The sequence below is a fragment of the Aquila chrysaetos genome, chromosome 5, assembly GCF_900496995.4.
Source record: "Aquila chrysaetos chrysaetos chromosome 5, bAquChr1.4, whole genome shotgun sequence".
NCBI lineage: Eukaryota > Metazoa > Chordata > Aves > Accipitriformes > Accipitridae > Aquila > Aquila chrysaetos.
Window position 1 is genome coordinate 20,508,307 of NC_044008.1, and position 20,618 is coordinate 20,528,924.

At 37.5% G+C, this 20,618-nt stretch overlaps 1 long non-coding RNA gene across 1 annotated transcript in view; it reads left to right on the forward strand.

Moving 5' to 3' along the window:
- LOC121233332 overlaps window positions 1-20,618 on the forward strand; it is a 138,472-nt gene that overhangs the window by 43,666 nt on the left and 74,188 nt on the right. Inside the window, exon 2 of the long non-coding RNA XR_005932475.1 lies at window positions 2,574-2,579. This is a non-coding gene — a long non-coding RNA (uncharacterized LOC121233332). The remainder of the gene's footprint in view (window positions 1-2,573; window positions 2,580-20,618) is intronic.

A 20,618-nucleotide genomic window follows, 5' to 3' on the forward strand; every position in this document is an offset into this window, starting at 1 on the left:
TTGAACACATAAATAAATCTATTTGAATCACACATGGACTGAAACTATATGAAGATGTGATTTTTATGATTCTCATAACTACAAGCTGTGGAGGAGTTTACAAGCATTTTAACAGATTATCTCAATATATGCAACAACTTTCAGCCATTCATTATGTATCAACAAGTAGAAGACTTTTTAAGTGTTTACACCAGTTATATGTAACAAGAACCTGTGTTTAAATGATTAAAATGAAGGTCAAAAACTAAAGCAAGACATGAGGTAGCTGTTCAGAAAATAGTGTGTTTTTCATAGCTGCTCTATGTACTGATGCAGAATTTCTCTGACATATTGATCTTACCAGCAAAAGTCACTTAAGATAGGGAAAAAAAAAAAAAACCAAAAAAAAAAGGAAACAATGTACAAAATAAGTGCAAATTTAGAATATGGACTTCAGCTTAGTCCCCTCATGTTGTAGTTGTATTTGCTTTTCTGTATACATGCATTGCTTTATAATTTATTTGTTGAATGTCCACAGAAATGCTTGCAGAAATTTATTTCATGCGAAAACAAATGTGTTTTGGGGGGCTTCTATGATTACATGAAAATAGTGATATTTTGGACAGGTTAGTCGATTAGAAAATGTTGTGTAACTTCAGTGACCAGCAACAAAGTCCAAACAGAGGCATTTGATAATTAAATACTTGCAAATTATCCTCAGTTCTGCCTTATTAATAAAATAATTTTTTGAATCATTTTGATCAGGAAACAAATTAATATGTTTTTTCCTGCTTGCAAAATCCCACATCTTCATTGGAAGAATAAGTTCCTCAAAAGTATCTGGATTTTTTTTCTTGATCACCTAAGCTTAAAGGTGATACAAAGTTTAGATACATAGTGTTATATTATGATCCTGAAGAGGTCATCCAAAGTATGCTGTGCTAATCAATTTTTTCCTTCTCAACAGAGAAAAATAGGCATCTTCATAAATTATTCATCTGACTTCATCTTTTCCCTGCATTAGGAAATGATGATTCACCCTCTGAAGGTGCCTACTTCTCTACAAGAGTCTCCAGGTTGATCTCTAAGTTGATGTTTAGATAGAGTCTTAGGAAAGATGAATCCTAGTTGTGACATGTCATATTTTCTTCTAAGGTTTTCTGTGTTTTTTACTCTCCTTCAGTCTCTTAAAAAACACAGAAACACTGCAGCAATTGCCAGTCATAAGAATGACATGCTGTCAGCTGAAACTGCTATGTTGTTCCTTCATAATTGGTCCCTGTAAATTTACCCAGCAGAACTCTCACAAAATTAGAAAGGTTTTGTAAAAGAAAGGATGACCCTTGTTGAATAAACTCAATTCAAAAAACACAATGAAAAAAATTGTCTTCCTGAAAAAATATAGCTCAATTTTATGGAAAAGAAGCTCTAGAAAATCAGGCTCATAAGGACAGCTGAGGTTGATTAAAAATTCAAGACTGGACAGTTTTAATTTATGGTAGATTAGCAATGATAAAACTTAAACAAAGCTTCCGAAGTTATGAAGCCAATGACAAAGTTTAAGTGCACAAAGTTATAATGAAACAAGTTACGATCCATATGCTCCTAGTGGTAGATGGCATTTTAATGTTATTGCTTAATGATACATTTGATTTCATTTTATGTTGTTTCCCATAAAAGGGGGGAAATGGCACTAGAAAAATGGCTGTTTTCAATTTTTATATACTTCATGTATGCAAGTCCTGAAACTAAAACAGGACTATACAAAAAGAAATTGTCTTTAAAAGTAATAAAATACATGCTCCACAGGAGACTTATTGATCTTTAACAATTCTTTAAGGGAACCCAGTGGCTTATAACATTTTTAAAATAACAAGTTTGCATAAAAATTACAGCTTAAAATAAAGGCATGGATGGCTAAGAACTTCCCCAAATACATTCTTATTAAAATGTTAAGTTTAGATCTTACAAGATTGATAGGATTTACTTTCAGAACAGGCACAAGGAGAGCTTCCCCATATAATATCTACTTACATTACTTACAATTAAAAGAATCAACAGGACTGTGGTCATTATCGTACTTCCATTCTCTTTTGAAATTCTCCTAAAACTTTATTTGGCATGTGCAGATCACTGCAACACATTTATTTTAATATATTTTAATTGAGGATCTGTTCCAGATGCTTCAAATAGGCATTTTAACTATAGGCCATAGAATTTTGTGATGTTGAGTAAATTTTTCATCTAGTTCTAAGATTTCTAGGGCATGAACTTGAAATATTTTTTATCACTGAAGTAATTAAAAATTTGTTCTGTGTGACATTACCACTCTCCAGAACAATTACTGGAAAACCACAAGATGAAATTTAAATAAACAAAGAAGCTGAACAGAAAGGAAGAGAGGAAGTGATAAGACACATTTACCAGTACATCCCACCTAATCTTAACCATCTGCGGAAGGTGCCTTAATGAGGAACACATTTCTTCAGCTCCCTGTAGGGAATGGAGGGACAGAAGACGCCTCCAGAGGTCAATTAGCTCACCTTGGAACTGAATTGCACATTAAAGGTGTTTGTCTTTGACTATAAAGAAAGGTGAGGGTGATTAGGCTCCTTATTTAGGTTTCTCAGTTTACATTAAATGGGCTGAACCTGAGTCCAACTGTTCACAATATGAAAAAAGAAAGGAACAACTAGCACCAGATGGAAACACTGAACCAGCACTGTGTGGACATGTGAGTTGAGCATGATGGTTTGGCCTTGCTGGAAGTCTTCACAACAGCTTGTTTTATAGAGAAGAATCCCCACCAACTTTAATTCTAAGAAAGGATTAACTTTTTAATGTGTTTCCTGGGGGTGACAGTGGCTTTGTGTCCTCTCCACTTTCCTTATCTTAATCCAAACTGATGTATCCTTAGCAAGGAAGTCTGGGGTAATGTAAAGAGTAGACTTCCACTTAGGCCTAAATTTACTCTTCTGTCAGGAGTTATTGATAAACACCATCACGCGTAACATTCAAGTGAGAATTATGTGTGAGACTGACAGTATTGATTTCAGCACATTAGTGATGTCTATTCCTTTAAAAATTTGATCCTCTACACTTATCACAGATACTCAAACAGAAAATATGGTTTATAAATCAGCCATGAGAAATATTTTCTTCACTTTCTAGAACCTCTTACCCGTTCTTCTAAAGGCAGAAAGAGAGGGCGGGGGAAATTCACAATTAAAATGCAACTTTTTTCATAAATTTAAGAACTGCTTCTAGAAGATTTAGAAAACAATCAGATTAATTGTCAAGCTGAAGCAAACACTTTGGTAAGCTGTAAACTGTCAATATGTGAGGGAAGGTAGATATGAAAATGTAGTTTTAGATGTACTTAAGAAAAAAGGGGGTTTTTTTGCATGCAGATGAAAGAATTAAAAGATGTATGAAAATTCCCTTTCCCCAATGATTATCACAAGTCAAATTACAAAGTGAAGCACTTTGATAGTACTGTTTCTGGTACTACTTTTCTAACAAGTTTCATTCCACTCCCCAGCTCTTTTCATAAAGGGCAAAACCTGAATAATTCAGCAATTCCTTTCCTGTCAAACTGCCCTCTGGTAGTTAGGTGGCTGTGGGAAGAAAGCGTCACTCATGCTGTTAATGTGGAAGCCTAGGAAAGTCACAGACTGAAGGCACTGAAGACAAATCATGGAAAGTATAAGAATGACCTTTCCTAATTTATTATGTAATATTTTACGGGAAGAGAAAAAATAGTTAAATTGATAATGGCATGAAACTATAAGACTGAATCATAGCATATCCCATGTTTTGTTTACATTTTGTCTTTTCATTACTTTTGAAGTACAGCATAGCAAACTATGACAACCAAAACTTCAAAACTATGAATAATACGTTATAAATGAATAGTCCAGCACAAGCAAAAATCTGTACTATGAATGCGACACCACCTTGCTAATACCGTAGCTGGAAAATTACCAAAGAAATTGCAGATGTGATGGTTCTTTTCAGTTTTTTCCAGGAATTTACTTTTTATTCTAGTTTCAGATATCTCTGCCCACTCGTGTCTACTTTTGTGTGATCCCATTTGCTAAAATAAATGTTGTACATTTATTACAGAGACTTTACTGGCACAGGAAATTACTTTTATTTGGAGGGAGAAAACACAAATTGTGAAGAAAAGCAAAACTATTATTTCATCTGCAAATTGCAAAAAACTATTGCAATAGTGTGAGTGGATATTGGAATAAGTATAAAAAAAACCATACGTGTGTGTATGTATGCAAGTGTTTTTCCATAGGGAACATTGTAAAGAAATAGTTTAAATCTATTTCCCTAAATAAAGGGATCATAATGAATATGCTCTGAAAATAAAGTTGTAGTTTCACAGGAATTTTTAATTTCAAATTATGGATGACACACAGAGTCAGTCAAGGACAGATGGCCACAGAACCCAAAACCATTGTGCCTGCCTTGCCAGACTAGTTTTAAATTCACAGGATGACTCGGTGAACTTGAAATGTCATGCTGGATTCTAGCAAGAAAACTATGCAAGGCTTTAAAATTTATCACTGGCATCTTAAATTAATCCTGGAACTAATTAGGAAGCTTACATTCAACTCAGAATCCAAGTGCTATCTGTTCCTATTGACTTTTTCATACAGAAAGTGAGGGTTCAGAACTAAGAATGTGTCATACCACAACCTTTTGTTCTTGTCATTGTCAACTAAAAGCAGAAGACAGTTATGTGGGAGAGATCTAACATTTTATAATTTTCAATAACATTATGTCAGAATGTGAAGGCAGACTTGGTTTTGGCTTTACTTTTTAGAATTACTATTCTTAAAGTAAAATAGAAACAGGGAACAAAGGTAGCAGTGAAAAATAAAGGGATTTTTTCAAACATTCTGACAAAATTAGAGTGAAATGAGATACAAATTATCACAATCGAATCTGGGTCATAACAAAAACATCTCCACAGTCTATTCAATTTTGCAATCATTAATAACTAATTAGCTGAAGAAATCAGTCAGATTGGGTTTTGTTTGTATTTGACTGAATGTTATGATCCTTACATTTGTTATTCTAAGGGGTTTTTATTTCAAAATAATGAGTTATAAGTTTAAAATCCTGTAAAGCAACCTAACCTGCCAATTTTCTTTGTCAGAAGTCATGAGTTTTCCTCGTATTTTTGGAGAGCAATATAGTAGAAAAGTCCTATAGTAGAAAAGTCCAAAAGCCAATATTAATATCACTTGCACCTATCTACTTACCTGTCAACTGTTATTGGTTTTTTTTTTATTTTACTCAAGGTTTTCAAAAAGAGATGCTTAAATCCTACTTACTCCGGGTTGTTTAGGCTGCTGATCAGTGACCTGCTTTTCAGAAGTGCTATGCATCCAGCAGTTCCCAGTGCTGATGGAAACTCCTGACCAGGCCTGATATAAATCCATGAGTACAAATGTAGAAGTCTAATTTTAAACTCATATATTAGAAACATCTACACTTCTTTTCATAACTAAATACATTTCTGCTTTTTTAGATGTAGAAGTTGTTAGCGTGTTTGACAGCCACTCTTTTCCTTTAGGGTGCTAATCACTATATTGAGCAGGGCTGTGCCTGAGTAAAATCACACAGCTGTACTGAACCAAGCTGAAGCAGAAAAGCAGGGAAGACAACTGAAACAGGACTATTTGGAGAAAGCCATTAATGTGTTTTCAAGTGAGCATCAAATGGAACCATTAACATTCTGGATTATGTATTTTCAAACGATTTTTGTCCTAAAAGGTCCTTTTCAGTGTTTCTGTGAGAACACTACTATGATATTTTCAGGTATTCATTTTCAGGCTTTCAAGTTATTAAACTACAGATAGTCCATCCTCCTTATCTAAAAAAAAATGACAAGCAACACAAATGGTAAATCCACTTACTGTACGTGTGTCTAAGTGACCATGGAAAAAAAAAAAAGTCTTTGTCTGACTGAGTCACATCACTTTAAAATTTCAAGCTGAAATTGATGTTCCATACACAAGGAAACCAGAAGAAAGAAAAATTACTGAAGAAAACTGCAGGCATTGATATTATTGGTCATGGAGAGTACTGTTTGGAAGAAAGTGCTTTTTTTTTTTCTTTTTCTACTTTTTTCCTCTTGGCTGGATTACAATAGTGCTATAGCCTGAAATAACCATCAGGGTGGCTTAAGGAAAGTGGAAAAAAGGTTTAAAAACCTGTTCGCTCATTCTGTTCACTCTCTAGATTTCACTCTTACAAACATAATGTGTGCAGTCTTTCTCCTCCCACACCTTTCCTTTACAGGGGAGATTGATTTTTCCCCTTTATAATACTAGGATAAGTGCAAAGAATTTAATAAGGTATTTCATCACTTTGTGTAAGATTAACAACTTCAACAATTTGTTAGTGATAGATAATGAGAATGGCTTTTTTTTTTTCTTTTTTTTGTTAGATGACGTTTTGGTTAAAGACATTTTCACCTCATCAAACTAGTATTTCAGGCATCTGGCCTGTTTCATGAAGCAATTAAGAAACAAAGGAGCTGCAGCATGACTAGCACCTAAAAAATCCAGTTGAGACCAAGACTCAACTGTAAAATCAGATATTACCCTTGCTAAATATAGCTTAATGGACAGACTACTATCACACATAAGATATGTCTTTTCTCTTTGCAGCAAGGTAGATGTGAAAAATATCTCTGAACTTAATGTGAGCAGGATTATGTCCAGTATCACAGGTTCCTTCTGTAGCACATTTTTGGCAAGACTAAGAACATGTCAAACCATCCTGTGTTTGGGTCCAGTAATGCTATTTTGTCAAAGTACTGAAAGCATAGAGATTTGATTGCCTTTGACCAGTAATATATTACAGGCACCCTGGCTCCAAGCCATGCTCGAAGCCATGAACTGGAAAATATCCATTTATTTCAGAAGCTACAAATTGCTGCTGTGTTTTCCCACTGCTCCTTATACCCTTGAAGTCCTCAGTAAGAACCCAGAAGACAGGCACACAGATCCAGATATGGCAGATATTTATCTCTAGTATACGATGGTGAGGTAGATGCCAAGGTTCAGTCACTTACGACCCCAGAAACAGTAGTTCAAGGACAAGCAAGTGATCCTAAGACATGTAAAAAGTATACCTGGTAAATCCCTGAAGCAAAATGAACATGGAATTGTGAGTCCTGTAGCCTGATTCTCGTAACTTGATATTAATACAATAATCACTTTCAGTGGATGGATAGACTGACATGTACTGCCAGAGAGCTATGAGACCTCTGATGTCAATATCTTGTTCCTGTTTAGTCATATCACAACTTAAGTTGATTTCAGTGGCATAGAAAGGGAATTACAAGATCTGCATTTGTGGTGGGTTGACCCTGGCTGGACGCCAAGTGCCCACCAAAGCCATTCTATCAGTCCTCCTCCTCAGCTGGACAGGGGAGAGAAAATATAACAAAAAGCTTGTGGGTAGAGATAAGGACCGGAGAAATCACTCACCAATTACTGTCACAGGCAAAACAGACTCAGCTTGGGGAAAATTAACTCAATTTATTGCTAATCAACCAGAGTAGGGTAATGAGAAATAAAACCAAATCTCAGAACACCTTCCCTCCACCCCTCCCTTCTTCCCGGGCACAACTTCACTCCCGGATTCTCTACCAACACCCCCCAGCAGCACAGGGGGACGGGGAATGGGGTTTACGGTCAGTTCATCACATGCTATTTTCTGCCCCTTCATCCTCCTCAGGGGCAGGACTCATCACACTCTTCCCCTGCTCCAGCGTGGTGTCCCTCCCACAGGAGACAGTCCTCCACGAACTTCTCCAACGTGGGTCCTTCCCACGGGCTGCAGTTCTTCATGAACTGCTCCACCATGGGTCCCTTCCATGGCGTGCAGTCCTTCAGGAGCACACTGCTCCAGCGTGGGTCCCCCATGGGGTCACAAGTCCTGCCAGAAAACCTGCTCCGTGGGCTCCTCTCTCCACAGATCCGCAGGTCCTGCCAGGAGCCTGCTCCAGCGCGGGCTTCCCACGGGGTCACAGCCTCCTTCAGGCACCCACCTGGTCTGGCGTGGGGTCCTCCCTGGGCTGCAGGTGGAGATCTGCTCCACCGTGGACCTCCCTGGGCTGCAGGGGGACAGCCTGCCTCACCATGGTCTTCATCACAGTCTGCAGGGGAATCTCTGCTCCGGCGCCTGGAGCACCTCCTCCCCTCCTTCTGCACTGACCTTGGTGTCTGCAGGGTTGTTTCTCTCACATGTTCTCACTCCTCTCTCCGGCTGCCATTTCCATCTGTCCCAACTTTTTTCCCTTCTTAAAAATGTTCTCCCAGAGGCGTTACCACTATCGCTGATTGGCTCGGCCTTGGCTGGCGGCGGGTCCGTCTTAGAGCCAGCTGGTATTGGCTCTCTCTCAAACATAGGGGAAGCTTCCAGCAGCTTCTTACAGAAGCCACCCCTGTAACCTCCCCTGCTACCAAAACCTTGCCACACAAAGCCAATACAGCATTTCATATGGTACTAGTAAAACTAGTTATTAGGAAAACTAGATATTGGGAGGTTTGCTCATAGGGATGGCAGTGTGTGTTTTAGCAGTTAGCTAAATAAGTTCATAAAAGTTAATGTTCTATCTGGAGTGTGTTTTTGCAGCAAATCTCCTCATTGCCCCACTTAGCACACTTTGATTTGCTTTGTGGAAAAGTCTTGGAATGTGAAGCAGCACTTCAGGAGTGCATCTAAAACATTAACAAGAGTTAAGGCCATTGGACTGGATTATTCAGGAGCAAACACACACACATGTGAATATAATGTCTTTATCAGTTCCTCAGTACCAACTGGTTCACTCTGAGGATCTGCTGTCGTTGCATAGCACTGCTTGTGAATATAGACAGATGTTGTGTCCTGGCAAGCAGGGACCCAGAACAAAGGAGAACACCTTCCAGTCGTGAAGTTCCAGGCAACCTCAGCAGATCAAAAAAACCTTCCTATTTATGCATTCATCAAACAAGAGGAATAATACTTTAAAGAATCAGTTATGGAAAACTTATGGAAAACTGTAGTAAGTGCCACCTAAGTTTATCACTGTATTTTTATTTTTTCATTTTGTCTCCATATTGCCTTTTTTTCCCCTTTTTAGTGTAGTTATAAACACCTGTTAAATGAAACCATTTAACTGGTTACAGAGTTGTGCTCTCTTTCATCCCTCAGTATCCTTTCTGTGGAAGATTCTTGTGTTGAGGTGACAGAAACTGGAGAGTGGTACAGATGAATTGACCTGGTCGATGCACAAGAGAGGTTTCTTCTCCCCTACTGTTTAACAGTTAGACCTAACAGTTGGTTGGTGTTCTCTCTGTTATTATGAACTAAAAAGCTAAAGAAGCATACTCCTCTCAGATAAATGTGAGCAATTCCTGCTGTTAGAGAGTGGACTCTAGCAAAGCAGAACTAAACCCACTGACTGACTACTGATACTAGGCTGTTGTAGAGATATGCTTAAAGAAATTTAATCACATGCAAAATTTTTCTGTTCACTAGTCTGAAGTTTATACTATTAATAACTTAACTTTTCTGATTTTCACCGGCAAATAAACATATTACATATATAACTGCAGTTAATAACTACTTAAGCTGTTAACCACCATTTGGGACTGTGTTAGCTTTCTACTTAAGTAATTCATGTGATAGATTTTTAGGAAATCCTATAATACCAGTATTAATATTCATTACAATAATGAATACCTTCTGTGTTGCCATTGTATTAAGAAGCAAGTATATTAGGTTAACCGAGACACTAGTCTTACAAAATTAAAGCAGCATATTGTGTGACTTGAACATATCAGAAAATCAGAAATGTGTCTGAACCCTGAAGTTCAAATCCAAATCTGAATATTCTCCCACTTAGGAACATTTTAATGTCATGCTGCAATGTGACACGTGTTCATAAGGCTCTTTGCTAAGACTGAAGCATCTAATTTTTCTGGAGAGATTGTTCTTAAGGCTTTAGAGTTTGCTAGCAAGTGTTCCATACAAGTCCCTTCATAGATTAAAGTGAAATAGCTAAAGAATCCTTCTGATCCTTTATCAGAGTGATAGTAGTGGACATGGATACTGATTAGACCTTTCCTAAACCTAGACTTCAGTCCTAAGAATAAGATTCCTAATTCAAAAGCATGTTTGAATGCTGACATACCAAATGTCCATTCTATATTACCTATTCAAGGTGGCAATTGGCTGTCCTGTATTCCCAAAATTAGAGATTTATTTGTCTACCTTGGCATGATGTGATGCTCAGGTCTAATGGCAAGGAAGTGATGGTTATGGAAAGTTACATAAAGGAAGAGGGTGTGTGTCACCCCACTCTATTTGGCTTGAAGGTAAAGGGTAAAGCTTGATAAAGTAGAACTGAATATTTTGACAGAGATTCAGATACCTGTACTTGGAGGTATACAAGCAAAGCAGATAGTATTTCATAACTGACTTTAAAAATGTTGTAACTAATTCAAGGAGAAACAACAGGGGTTGGTACCACTTTTTCTTTCATTTTGTATTTGTGTGAATATAAACAAACTTATTCAGAAATACTGATCATCCTGGTGCTAGAAATAGTTTACTGCTAAGGATATCAGATGCTTTTCATGTTACTGTTCAACTGCAGCAAATTCTAACCTGCATTATATAAAGCATACAGAGAAAGGGTAATTCTTTCCCTTTGGATGCTCAGAGTACTTGGGCTAGTGAAATGTAGGGGTCCAGAAGAATAAGTAGCAGCAAGTTTCTTTGAAATCTCTTCAGGTCTTGTAGAACCCAGTAATAATTAAGGCTTTCTAATGTCAGGACTTCACACTGCTAATATTCTTATCCGTTTCCTTTTCAGCATCTTTTCAGTCCCATATAAGAATATAATGGAAAGATAGATAATTTTTCTATATGGAAGTTATGAGATTTCTTTAGTTTTCGGCATCTCTTACATTGGTAAATGTATTCTTCTTATACCCAGTGATACTTAAAAAGCTAGTAACCATTAGGATTTTCATGTATTTCAGTGGTAGGCCCTTCATAAACAGCCTTGCCCCTCACTTCTCTTGGTCTTTTGCTCTTCCTTTGCAACCCCTTAAAGACATGACACAACTGATTGCAAAAATATGAAAAAAAAAAAAAGAACAATTTTAAACATCACTGCTTTAAAAGTAAACTTTTTTATAATATTTAACCCTGGTTCAGCACACAGTCTTGTCCACCCCAGAACCACACAAACAGTTGTACCATCACAGATGAAAAAGCAGCAATGAGAAAGAAATTCAGGTTCAGGAAGCAGTATCTGCATAAACTGGCTCTGCTGTGAAAAGCAGTAGCACGGCCTAAGGCTAGTTATCTATATCCCTCAGGCACAGTATACTTGAGAGTCATTCAGATGGAAGCACCAACAGAATGGCTACAGCTGGAGGGAAAGATACCCAGATTGTCATCAAGATCTCAGCAGGCAATGAAAAATGACAGCAAAAAAGACAAAATGCAGAAAGACATTTGCGTATTGAGTTGCAAGTATTTTTCATGGCCAAATCTGAAAAAGAAGTTTCAGATGAGTCTGCTTGAGGAGACAGAAGGGACTCCAGAGCCAGAAAGACATGAGAGAGCTATCAAGCCTACCTCAGGGTCATAGGGAGAAGTCCAGAGAGAATCTGCTGGAAGAGCTGAGGGTCGCTACTGCTCTAGGTGCGTGGATTGCATACATACTAGGCAGAGGTTCTCTGCTCAAGGAGTTTGTCTAAATTTTCTATCCAGCCCCTAGAGAAATGTGGCGTTGTGAAAGATAAAAACCAAATTTAAACTTCCTGTGGATTGAGAAGATATCTGGAACACACCTACATTATCATACCATCCACCAGGCCTGCCAAATGAAAGAGATGGGTAAAGAGGATGGAAGACCTTGAGGTGGAGCATGGAGCAAGGGGGTGGTAGCTTTTTTTCCCCATTTTCCCCAAAAGCTTCTTATGGTTATACCTGAATGTCTGCATAGATCAGGATATCCTCTTCTTCCTCCAAAACTTTAGGGTCCAGGGCATGCCATCATGCCCTGGAGGCTCTTTGCCATCTGCCAGAGAGCCCAAACTCCACTCCTTCGGTAGAGGTACAGCCCAGAGTCAGGGGAGCAAGTCAATAGTGCACAAGTGCATAACTACTGACTGTAGGAGAAGGATGTTTAATGTTTGTGTCCATGCATGCATGTATATGCATGTGTAACAAAAATCTAGGAGAAAACTGCTCCCTAAGGTGAAACACCTTTCTTTCTTACTCATGCTTTCTTTTTACATATACAGACCTTTGGCAAAGAATGAGCTCTTACAGACAACTCCTACAGAATAGCACTTCCAGATTCTCCAAAAGAATTATTCAAGGACAGAGGAATTTTGACTTTCTAGGTGGAAATCAGGAAATGTAAAAGGTAGCAAAGTTTGTTTCTACAACCTTGAAAGAGTAGTAGTGTCTAGCAGGATGTTTTTACAACCCACTTAAGAAAGGACAACTCCAAGTTTGGCTTTCAAGTCAGAATTAGTAATTGTCAGGGACCAAAGCAGCTGATATGGAAGAAACATGGAAAAATCTACTCCAAAAAGAAATCTCAATATAAAAAAGTATACTTCAGCACTCGTCAATCTGTAATTTTTCAGCTCTTGTGAGTGGGTGTTTCCAGAGCTGAACTTCAAAGCAAATCTTGCTCTGGTCCTACTTAATTGCTGGCTCATAGCATTGATTTATTGATTGTTGATCACTGATCAAAGACTTTTTCTCAAACAAATTTCCATACAGAATATACTAAAAAGCATTTGCATCATCCCCATAATCACCAAATATTCCTGGTGTTAAATAAAAGACATAAGGCCATTTCAGGGCTCCTTACTACATTATGCTCCTTTCTAGATGTGTACGTTTACTAGGAACAGGGCACATGGCAGTGGACCATGGAAAGGGTCATCTATCAATAGCATATTGATCTAAGCAATGAAGGGAGTCTGGTCTAGGCAGCACATGTGATAAGCAGAGGATGGAAGGCCACTTAATGTGGCTCTCAAATATGATTATCTCCATACAGAAAAATGGAAGGGATAAGAGAAATAATGCATCCCAGTATATCTAGACCAGCTGCTGATCGCACTCAAGAAACTTTCTGCCACATTTCTGTAGCTTCCATGACCATTGGATGCATTATCCAGCATGCAAAATCTGAGAGAGCTGGAAACTCATATGACACAAGAAGATACTGTGCAACTTCTGTGACAGATGATTCTTCTCTAACAGCTCCAGCCCTAGCTGAGCCATAAACTTCTGGAAAGCTCCCATAGAACATTCTTCAGAATATTCAGGCTATGATGAAAAGGTTGCTACCTGAACATGTTACGTATTTTAGTAGGCAAATAAAAAAGGAGAAAATGCAACATGCAGAGGTTATGCCTTTTTTGGTCAAATTTTCACAAGTTTGAAGTAGAAGGTACCAGCAGTGAGGGTTGATGACATGTGGTAACAATTGTAGAATGAAATAGCATATGATAAAGATGACAGGGGGTCATCCATCTCCCTTTACATCATGGTCCTTCAGACTGTAAATTATAAGATTCATATTTTTGGAATATCAAAACATCCAGTTTTTCAGTGTGATGGTCTTGAGTTGCAAAACCTTTGGGTCATTATTGGTATATATGCACAGTAGATAAAGATTGGGATTTAGATTAATTGTGTAGACAGTAAAACTGGTTGCATAACTTCACGTGTTTAAAATGAAATCTTCACAATCAATTCGTAAATTAGTTTCTCCATAACTGACACAGAGCTAATGAGATTGTGATGTGATTTTATTGATCTTCATATAGGATGGCTTGGAGAGTTCACCTGTGACTGACTATCAAAAAAAATTAGTGTGTGAGCCTTTATCTCACAGTATATTACCATTCATTTTCTGCTGATTATACAGTTAGTAAGAGGATGTACATTTAAACAATATGCATTTAAGAAAATCTAAGCAAAATGGCTCACATTTAATACGTTTAATCTTTAATCATAGATACCACAGAATGATGTCCAAACCTCCAGAGTTTCCTTATACTTAACACAGGAAATATTCTAAAGCACCTGATTACACTGTGGTGTTTTATGAATGCTTTTGAAGGAAAAAAAATTATCCCTTCTATGTCCCTCAGAAGTGTCAGCTCCGATGAAACCTCAGAGAATTATTTTCTCAACACAGGTCAAATGGTGTAGAGTCTGTTTGCGTCCCTAATCAATTCAGGCCAGCACAACACCACACACTAACTCAGACATACAAAGCCAATGTCAACGTTTATACAGCTCTTTTTGGTATCCCTTTTGAGCACTTGTCTTTACAGAAGAAGGCATTCTCCACAGTTTAGGAAGCATTTTTTAACATGGTACCACTAAAATTCAGTACATAAGAGAACTCATAGATTCTAAAGACTTCCTAATGCCATAGAAATATAAGGTTTCGGTAGATTGACTTAAAAAAAAAAAAAATCAATTAAGCCTTCCATGCTTAGGTGGTTTGCATTTTTTTTTTGTTTACAAATTGTGCATACACAGCCAGTACAAGTAATAAAACATTATCTTGGCAGATTTGGTGTGCTTTTGTATTACTTGGAAAATGCTTGTATGCATTGACAATTTGGCATGCCCCAGGAGGGACACTGATCTTTTCAGAAGGATAGTGGAACAATGACCATCTTGTCTGCCTTCAGATTTCAACTGACTTTAACACTGATATGACCAAAATCTGAAATTTTATTTAAATTTATGTTTAGCCAATGATTAAGTGTGAGAAAAATAGCATCAGTGGAAGTTATTTGGTACAGCTATACAGCATATAACAAGGAGGGATAATCTGTAGTTATGTTCAATTTACATGTTCAAGTTCTTCCAAAAAAATGAGTTGTACATCTGTCAAGATAATTATTGCTGCAGAGAATGAACTTAGTAATTTGAGTAAAAAATATAGGTGATAAAATAAGTAAACTTGTCCTCTGCCTTTTTTGAGAAGTGTGGCAACATACAGAAAACAAAGTCATCACTTTTCAGCCTTTTATTAGTTCACATTTTATCATACATGAAAACATAAAGCCTTAAAAGGAAGATCCCCTGCAAAGCTGAAATTCTTCTCATTCAACTAGAGACATCTCCAGTGTAGAACCCTACAGATGATTTAGTTAGTAAACATTTTTAAACTCAGTGGAGAGAAATAGGCGCTTCTCTGGTAAATTTCATGGCTTTCCAAAGTCACTTAATGTTTAAGAAGAATCATGCACTGACAATTTTATCCCACAACATATAAAGGCAATATAGGCAAAAAGGTTATATATAGAGGATTACATTCTGTGTATCTCCTAAGGAGAAACTCTTTCAAGGAGCCCACAGAAGTAGTTTTAAGAATAATGATTAGGGCAAATGCATAACAATCAAGACACTGATTTCAACCCAATTCTTCTCTATGGACCTCAGGTTTTTTCCAGCCTTCTGTCAGTGTTGTTCAGCCCAAATCTCCTCTACAAGGAATTATTCCCAGTCTCCATATAATAATGAGCCACCTGCAAAAACAAGTTTGCAACATCCAAAGTTGATTAATTTAGTTTCGTATCGGATTAAATGTCCTATCTCCCCTGTCTGATTACAAAGGGGGCCTATAGCAACAAAAAAGTTATTGTTCCCCAGTCAGATGAGTTTTACAAACTATTCTATGACAACTGTCATAGGAGAACAATCACTTACAAGGTTATGACCAAATGAAGTTCAAAGCCTTGAATTATCTACTAAGTAATTAAATGCCAGCTGCAAATTCCAGATATGGAAGCAGTGACTGTACAACTACCTTATATCCATCCAAAATTCCCTGGAGAAAAATAAATGTGCCTGCATTGCATATATAAGAGATCCAGTTCCTTTGGCCTGTGTTGAATTTGGTGTGTGTGAGCTAACTGTTCAATGTGTGAGCAGTAAAACTGACACTGCTGGGAATTCACACGGACACAGGAAAGCCATCCAGTGACTCCCAGAAGCTCCTCATAGGCTGTCTGATGCCCTGAAATCTGGATAAATAGAAAAACATACTCATATTCCACCTGCATAAGCTAACATTAAAAACAAAACAAAACAAAACAAAACAGAGGATAGAATCTGAGAAATCCAGCTGCATGGTAATCTTGGTTTGCGATAACAATAATCCTGAGCTTGAACATGCTGTTGTTTACCATGAAAATAGTACCAGAAAGTTTGCCAGAAAAGGGATGCTTAAAATCCTTAAGATGTTAAAAAAATGCCTCCCCAGTCACCAAGAGGGATACTTCGCAAAAATGCCAAGACTATTCCATAGAATGTATTGACATTGGTAATACATGCCAGACAATAACACTTGAATATGCTTCTAGTGTTAATGCAAATTGCAGCACAGTGGACACAGTTGTAATGGGTAGTGTTCTTTCTATAGCTCATGACTGCTTCTGCCTCCTCAGAGCAATTATCACTTACCCAGTAGAAAAAAATGACAATGACTAGGGAATTCTGATAGCTTCTTTCTTCCTTTCCACCCCCTCCAAAAAATGAATTAAAATAATCAGACATTTTCTTTCCGACTTTTTCCATTAAACTACAGCAATGTTCCTGTATTAAAATGTTACATTTTCTGTGCTGGCTCAAAAAACACTCAAACTATTTAATTCTGGATCAGGTCAGATTGATATTAATCTCTGCACTTGACTGTAGTGTCATTTCTGGTGGGAATTTTATGTGAATCCATACATGAATGGGATAGATTTTATCTAAAATTTTCATTATGACTATATATAACCACTACTTTTCTATTATTATTACGATTATGATTACAATTACTATTATTATATTTTAATAAAAGAAAATGTAGCATAACTTTTCCCTGTTGGTTACATAGTAGAAATCAAATTTAGCTACTTTTTCATAAATGCAAGAACTAATCTCTTTCATTTATACTGCTTTTGTAATACGTAGCAGTTAAAAGGCTCTTGGAGTTAATAATGCTGGATTCTGCTGCTATTTCAAGTGTGGCCTTGGGCAAATCACTTCACCTCTCCAAGCCTTTCAATCTCCACCCAGAAAAAGGGGCTAATAATGCTTATCTACCTCAGAGGTGGTATTAGGCTTAATTCATTACAGTTTATAAAAAAGCTGATAAATATCTAGTTTCTAGGATACACTATCCATTATCACTAATGGATTAGCTCCTATTTGATACACTATATGAGTTCAAGCTCTTTATGACATTTTTATTTAAGTGGAGCTAAACAACTGTGACTCTTAACAGCAAAATGTCAGGAAAGACTTTCCTTTTAATTTTTAGCCTGCAGGAAAAATATGAACTTTGAATGGATATCTCTCAAGCAAATGTTGTTCCTAACAAATAATTAATGACTTTTTTTCTACATGCTGATCCTCACAAACAAATCGCTCTTACATTCTCACTTTTATGAAGTTCAGCATTATTCATACTATGAACCATGTCAAACAGAGTAAATGAAATATATATTGTTGTGTCTACAAGTACAGACTGGCTTCTTGACAAGAAGAGATAAGGGTACAAAAAAAATTTATTGAGGTGAAACTGTAGCACACAAATTAATCTCCCGTCTCCCCCAAAATACAAAAATATAATATAAGTGCTTAACAATTGTCAGGAACACTACCCTGCATTATTTCATTGGGGTTTTGTGTACTTTCTAGTCTCAATGCTATATCATGACACCAAAATGAAAGAGTGTGACTCAACCACCCCATAAGAAACTAGAGACGTGACACTTACCCACAAGCACAGGACTCAAATTGAATAGGAAATGGGGGGTGGGGGTGGTTCCAAGCACAGTAGGAATGGGGATCCTAATGGAGCTAGAAGCTAACAGAAGTAACATTTCTTTTAAAAGAGATAGAGCATTCTCTACAGGCTGAATTCAAGGGAATTTGAGCCTTAGGGAGGAATACTGTGATGACAGCCAGGAGCCAATAGTTAGGGGAAACTGAGAATTTAACAGAGGATGCTGAGGTCTAACCAACTCACAAACTTGCAGACAACTGATCTGTATTATATGGCCTCTGAGTATGGCTCCTAGCTAACGAGTCCTTTAGTGCCAGCACATCACAGCAGCCCTAAGGAAGCTCTGAGCTGAGCCAGAGGTCAGCAAAATTGCACAATCAGTAAGATCCATCTTTCTTCTTTGAGAACCAAAACTGCCCAGCCTCTGCTGAGCCCAAAACTTTGTAAGATCTATGATCCAATAACCCGTGTCAGTATAGATAAAATCTTCTTGTCCCAGAAGCAGACGATAAGACAAAAGTTTCCATCTTGCCACAAGTGGATACAATAACTTGGGAGTCAGCCTTCTCCACTCTGCTTGCAGATCCTCAGAGGGCACAGCGGCTGACAGTGAGTTCCTGCAAACATTACAAGTGGAAATGTCTATCTCAGAATTAAAATATAAAAGTTGAATCATTTGGTTTAGACAGAAGTCCTCTTCTTCCTTCACAAAGCAGATAGGTGGGTAATCAAGAGATAAAGGGAATAGTTTTACATGGATATAACAATTCATTGCAGATATGTCTAAGTCCACTGAATAGCTTCATGTCCAGATCATTAGAGGAGGGAGGCAAATGTATTTTAAAGGCATGTAAGTAGGCCATAACGCCTCCAAATGTGCATTTACTACAAAATGCAACAACTATGATAACTCAGACAGCCTTCTCCAAACACCATCAGGCACACAGCAAAGCCCTCTCAGTGCCTAGATACAGATATTTATCGAGAGTAGACCCAGGCTTTACTCAAGACCACTCCAAATAATTTTCTACTTTATGAGCCTACAAGAATGTACCCAGGCATGGCCAGAACACTTTAGCATCCCTGTGCCCACTGTATTGGTCAAATGCCAGGCACGCTCATGCAGATTGCCTTCAGATAGTCAACAAGAAAATGATGGGGTTAGAAAATCAGCAGGATCTAGACATACTGTGTATGTGGCCTCTCCTATAGGTACTGTTTCACTGGGGTATAGTCATATACCTAATCTGTGTTGTTCAGTTCACACTTGTTGAAAGTCCTTGGGGTTTTTTACACTGAACAAGCTCCATTCTTCTATGACTTTTCTCCATTCATTGTAAGTGAATGTATCTATCTTCCTCTTCTTCATCTAGTACTAGAAATCATGACAGGACTATCTGCACTTGAGTAATTCAATCTGGGACCTCACTATAATCTGGGTAGTAGGGGTTAATTGCAATGTGGGTTTCAGCTGACTGAAACACCATATAGGCTCTAATCCAGTCCTAGACATGTCAGGTAGCACTTCAGTCACAATGACCTCTTGTGAACAGGACAGCAACTAGGAGTAATTGCTAAAAAAGAATTCAGGCTAGCTCTGAAGTAAAGACCTACTCAAAAGATAGCTATAGTGAATTTTATTTCTTTGTATTTTTTGTACATGGTTCACTGAGGCTAATCTGGCTATTATGAAGAATGGGTATCTCAGAGAAGGGAAAAAGTCACTCAGAGTCCCTTGTTCAGTTCTTTTTCCCTAAGCTCTGTTACACTCAAAATCTTGTTATGAGAAAAAGGGAACATATCGTATATACAGAGTCAAGTGGAAAGCCTGTGACCTTTCACTAGGAACAGCAAAATTTACCATCATCATTGGAAAGTGATGTCTCTGAAATGTGTAGATGTGGAACTACTTTTCCCAGAGTTCAGATTATAAGATTCAGTGTTGCAGTATATACTCATTCCAAAGAGCAATTAGGTAACCTTAACATAACCCTGGAAAGAAATTATCAAGAAACAACTGGTTTCTTGTTCTCCTATTTATCCAGTACAAGGCTGATACTAATATCCTCCCTCAGCTGGACTTGTCTGTGTGTAAAGAGAGGAAAACATGCCCATACATATATCAAGTTTTCCACTCTGTAAATTTTTTTTTTATTAATTACTGGTATCTTGTCCAGGAAATGTAAACAAAGATGTGAATCATGTTGGGTTTGTGTTTTGGCTTGTCTACATGGTAAATTAGCAATTTGCCCACACTGTATGTAAGATATTTCTCTCCCAGATTTACTCCTCTAAGATAAAATCAGGATGTGGTTCTGGGGATATAGGTCATTCCAGACACTCTTTACATTAAGCAGTATGGATAAAATCACACCATACTTAGCTTGCACTGTGCTCTGCAGTTCATCAATATCCTCCTTCTGACATAGACCATTGTGCCACATAACAGGGTATGCAACAAACACTGTATACTACTCTAGTGAGTTGCAACATAGACTTTTTACTATTGCAGGTACTTGAAGATAACAAATACACAAAAAAACCATGAATTATATTATAGGACCCACCACATTCAAATTATGCTGTGTGGATGTGGCCAGCCAGCTCCAGAGGGAGCTAGCCCTCACAACTGAGGAACAAATTCATTTGCACCATATGGCATGGGACCAGGAATTATTCTTTGAAGTGGATGATGTCAGTACCAGAGACATATACTTTTTAAGTCCTGTCTGGTTTTAATGTTTTCCAACATGGACGGAATCCGATTCATACCAAATATGGACTT